Source organism: Pieris napi, chromosome 5, assembly GCF_905475465.1.
Source record: "Pieris napi chromosome 5, ilPieNapi1.2, whole genome shotgun sequence".
In the NCBI taxonomy this organism is placed as follows: Eukaryota; Metazoa; Arthropoda; class Insecta; order Lepidoptera; family Pieridae; genus Pieris; species Pieris napi.
The window spans coordinates 8,412,417-8,417,844 of NC_062238.1; the positions used below are offsets into that span (position 1 = coordinate 8,412,417).

Below are 5,428 nucleotides of genomic sequence, written 5' to 3' on the forward strand. Positions count from 1 at the left end.
CATGTAATCCATCTCATTAATGGTTGTATATGCCCCTTGGTCTGTTGGTATGTTGTGTATGCCACTTTAAATTTTTATTTTTATATAATTTAATTTTGTCTTCCAATTTACTCCTCTTGTACTTTTCTTCAGTTGTTCTGTCAATGCCCAGGTGTAACACACGTACAGAAAACACGACACAATACACATATCGTGAACCTTTATCTTTTTCCTTCAAAGGCATTTTCTTGTCTTTAATAACCATGATATAAATAAGATCTCTAAAGTACTAAAATAATTACCAGTATTTACTTTACAGCTAATTAATATATCTCTTACGCCTTAATTTTCTTACTCTTCTTTCACTTTTCCCTTTAATTGTTGTTTTCTTTTTTTTTTCAAATGTGTTCAAGAAACCTAGATTGTAGAAAAACCATTGTTAAACTCATGAGCTTGTTTTATATAACAATTTTGTTTAATATACCGTTTTGTATCCAGGTAATATTGAAACAAAATAAATTAATTAATATCGAACAGGTTTTTAATAATATTCCAAGAAAACATCAAAATATCGTGGTTTTATAAGCACAATTTGTAATGACGGGGAGTAATGTGGAAATTTGATGAGGGAGTAATGGTGGGGGTAACGAAGTGTGACGTCATAACTGTGGCTACTTGAAAAGTATGGATGCGCTATTAAAAGATTTTTGTTAAGGTTTTTCACCGTACATTAGCAAGGCTACGTGGTTTTATTCTGGTTTTGAGTTCAATTACAGAAAACAATGGTCACCGTGCAACCACAAAAGTAGCCATCCACATCGGTAACTCTATTGCCCGAGCTAAGCTGTAAATGCCGTTAGGCTACGTCCGCACAGGCTGGAGGTTTGCTTAGCGCCTAGCGCCTAGCGAATCACTAAGCGAGTAGCTTAGTAAAACGAACGTTCTAGAATCTTCGCGAACGGCCGCATTGCGCGCTTGGCGCCTAGCTAGTCGCTTAGCGTGTATCAAAGTGAACAATCATGTTGGTTTTTTGTCGCGAGGCGCGAAGCATTTTCGTGATAGATGAAATGTTAATTTCAACAGTTTTTAAAAGGGAACCTCTGTGGAATCCCTCTAATCAACTCCATAAAAATGCAGTCGTCTTAAAGAAGCTATGGGAAGAGGTAGCAATCGAAGTTGAAAAAGTCTTTAATACTAAAAAGTGATTTATTTGTTTTATGGACAGATAATGTTTTTTTTTCATCTGAAGTTAATTTTAACGAATGATATTAGGTATTGCGTTCGATTCTGTTTTCAGGCAATGAGTTGTTCTGCCACGTAACAAATCCAATTCCGTTGAAATAATGCAATAAAATGTCTGTAGTCCGGCCACCGTGTACCTAGCAAGTAGCCAGACGGCAAGCCTCGAGGCTCTAGGCGCTAAGCAAACCTCCTGCCTGTGCGGACGTAGCCTTAGGCCAACAGCGAGATTCCATACAATAAAACAAAACAAAAAAACTTGAATTCCAAGCGTTTCATATCTCTCACTAAGCACTCTGTACAAAACGATTTGCAAGGTGCAGAAAATAAATCTGTTAAGAAACACTGTGAGACAGATTTACTGAATACAAGAAATGCATTGTAACGTTTGATCTCTTTATCTTTCTATTGACCGCTGTTTGATATACCTACTATTCTCGTGCGATTTCTTGGTTGATTGATTTGCCCTGTTCCGCAGCCTAACTGCATTACGTTGGGAAAGATTAGATCTGCTTGGTCGCGACATTATTAATTACTTACTTCCCCAAAACAACAAAACAAACCGACCGACCGACCGGTACATAACCTGAAGCAGTCCATACGCAATTGTTTTTCTATATTTCAGAAGTTGGCACTGTTGTCTTTGCACTTTCAGCTGTTAAATTAATTGCATTGCGACTGGTGGTGCCACCGCACTGGTTGATAGTGGTAGGTTTCTTTTATATGCGTAGTTTTGTCAACAGGGCACCACATGTTTGCATTCGTAAAATTAATTTATTCAAGTTAAAAATATATAATAATAATAAATGAAATAATAAATTTAATTATTATTATTACTTTGTAGGTTAAGAAAATTGTAAATAGTGTATTTTAAGGTTAGTAATTAATAAAGTTTAATCAAAAATATTAATAAAACAACAAAATTTTTTTTTATTAATTGTTATTCGATGACTTATCCGATATTTTATTACTTATTCTGCTATTCGGAGCAGAGAAGAATCCACCAAAAAAGAGATAACTAACATGGATCCAGTCTATCTTGAGTTATAATTGGTGTAACTTACACGACTTTGTTATATTTATAAGAAAATACTGTATTTTAAATCTTTGCAAAACTTTAGAATATACCTCATCCAGTCTTCCCTAATCGGATCGAGAATTATTCTTAAAGAAAGCGATCCCTCACTTTGCTTAAGCATCCATGTAATGTAAGTCCTGATCTCTTCTGTAGATTTCATTAGCGCCACAAAATGTTCCTCTTTTTCCTTTCCATTTTAATTATGATTCGTTAACGAGCACAATTCATGTTATTTTTATACTTTTACTCAACCTACGGTTTTAAACTTGTGTATAACGTATTCTATTTATGTGCATAAATAAATTATCAATTTTTATTGACTAGTAATGGTACACTATTTTGGGTATAATGGCTTACACGTAAGACAGATATATACTGTGGCGGGTTTTTTAATAGGACTATTTAAGATAAATATTTCCATCATACATTACATATGTGTAACTTTAGCGGTTTTAGCAGCGCAGAAATTTTATTGTAATTCATTTGCATGCAATAAAAACAAACTATCCATAAAATAATAAAGACTCGCATGGTGGGCTGAGCCCGCGAGATTGTGGTGTAGGGGGTTAGGGGCCGAATTACCTATAAATTAGGAAAAAAGTCATATGTATCTCCAAGAAAGGAGCGAATTCCGCAACGGAAATATCTGTTACCTATTGAAATCCAATTAAATACTGAGTCAAACACTTACTAATATATATTATGTGGTATTATAACATTTTTCTCAGTTTGTTTAATGTGTTTTTGTATTTATCTCTCATAAGTCTTTACTTTTAAGTAATGAATGATATGTGTATTTTGACCTTCAGGCACCTAAAGTTTATTTATAACGTTTAACAAAATACAAAAGCGCATCTTCTTAATAACATCTAAATAATTTTAAACCTAGACACGTAAAATAAGAAATGTATTGAAAACATAAGGGTAGGAGATGTATCCGACGATAATAATCCGTCCTTTTTATTATTTCTATCACAAAAGAAAACCGCGGGAAACTCGCCACATTCGGCAGATTATTGTTGCCCCCTACTAAATGCTTTCGAAAATATGTAGGAAAATATACTTTAAATTAATTTCGCGTATCGAAATAAGATTTTTTTTTAAATATCTGTTTATTTGAATATTATTCTGATGATAATTGAAATATATTACATCTGTTTTTAAAAATTAATTTTTAATAAGTATGTGTAATATCATAATATTTAAAAGATTCTGTATACGGTAACGTTGTGTCACTAAAGAAACATTATTCAGCAGTAGGAAAAATTATCTAGATTCAATTAAATATTAATTATACGTGACACAAAAATATATAAAAAATAAAAAAAAGATAATCTCCACGGCGGGGAATCGAACCCCGGTCTCCCGCGTGACAGGCGGGGATACTTACCACTATACTACCGAGGATTATGTTTGCTCTTGCCAAATTATAGATTAGAACTCGTTTATAGCCGAAATATGACGTCTAATAATTTTAAATTATTATTCTCATATCATACAAGATAATTTTATAAACATATTTTTTTTTTACAAATTATTTCTGCTCTAAGAAATCATATAACATTACGAATTAACCTAACTTAAGACTAATTTATTTACATCAAGTATGTCGCCCGGGGAAATCTGTAATTGGGTTTGTCTATTATAATTACAGTCTAGCCTAATTTACTAAAAAGGATATTTAACATATGTGTTACTTACAGTCTCTATTAAGGAGAAGACTCCTTAATCTGTTTATGTGTACTAGTTTTTCCAAATACCACTGTTTAGCACTTACACTTATTCACTAATTCGAATGGTTATGTCCTTTTCAATCTTCTCACTAGGGCCGTGATGTCAGAGTTGAATAACCTCGACATTCACACGCTGGTGGAGCTTTTGTTCCTGGGCTCCAGCAATCTTTTTATTACTGTGACGACATTAACACCACTAATATATATTTAAACTTATTAAGACAAAACTTCGTTAAATCATTTCACAATAATAAATACTAGGTCATCGCTTCATCGTAATGTGACGCTGCGTCAGCGCGTTTAACTTTTTCGATCACAATAATTAATTCACGACTTACTACCTTACCACACATATACCACATACTAAAAATTCTTTATCGTTTTTAAAATACTGTTTAAACTCTTAATATTTGTAAAATTATATAATGAAAAGCAATATTAGAATAATATTTAACCAATTATGCATACATTAATGTTGTCAGTAAAAAAAAAATCTACAGCAGTAAGAAAAATTAAATAAATTTAATTACGGAAATATACGTGACATAAAAATATGTAAAAAATAAAAAAAGATAATCTCCACGGCGGGGAATCGAACCCCGGTCTCCCGCGTGACAGGCGGGGATACTTACCACTATACTACCGAGGATTATGTACACTGATGCCAAATTATAGATTAGAACTCGTTTATAGCCGAGGTCATCTGACCATTTTGAATTATTTTATTGATAAAATTTATAATTTTTATTTATACAATTTAGATTAGGGAAAAATCACACGACTTTGCAAAGACCGATAACTACTTGATAACGCCCGAACACTAATTTTGTAAATTGAAGGATGTCTTATATAACCATTTGAGTGTGGTTCTATTGTGCGGTGCGGTTAATAGATTGTCAAGAAAATATATAAATTACATATTTAAAATCTCGAAACGCATACTTTCAAGAAAAGTGAGAATGAGAATTGATAGTAATAATTCAAAAATGTCGCCCGGGGAAATCTGTAATCGGGTTTGTCTATTATACCCGGCCCAATCCTGCCCCATCCCGAGGCTATTCGGGATTTTTATCTTGAAATCGGATGACGCGCGGATGACTTTAGAACCGAATCTCCTAGATTGCGTTCCAAATTCGAATATCTGAACGTTGATTGGTCCTAGTTTTATCCTTATCTCGTTAACAACTTCGGACACTTGCCTAAGGGAGTATTATCTCAGTATCTAGTTACTTTTTTATTATAAGGAATAGATAGTTCTACGAATACTAGTCTTATTATAATGTCGGTAGATTATATAATTTTACAAAACAGTTTTGACATGGTTCTTTTAATCATCTTTCATATTTCTAAAAATATGACTGTGGCGAATCGTAGATACGCACTTAAATGTACATACTCT

At 33.0% G+C, this 5,428-nt stretch overlaps 2 non-coding genes across 2 annotated transcripts; both read right to left on the reverse strand.

The window, feature by feature from the left end:
- Positions 1-3,631: 3,631 nt before the first annotated feature.
- On the reverse strand, positions 3,632-3,703 carry Trnad-guc. Its single transcript has one exon. It is a non-coding gene; the product is annotated as a tRNA-Asp (tRNA).
- A 903-nt stretch (positions 3,704-4,606) lies between these two features.
- On the reverse strand, positions 4,607-4,678 carry Trnad-guc. The gene has a single exon. It is a non-coding gene; the product is annotated as a tRNA-Asp (tRNA).
- Between the last annotated feature and the right edge of the window lie 750 nt (positions 4,679-5,428).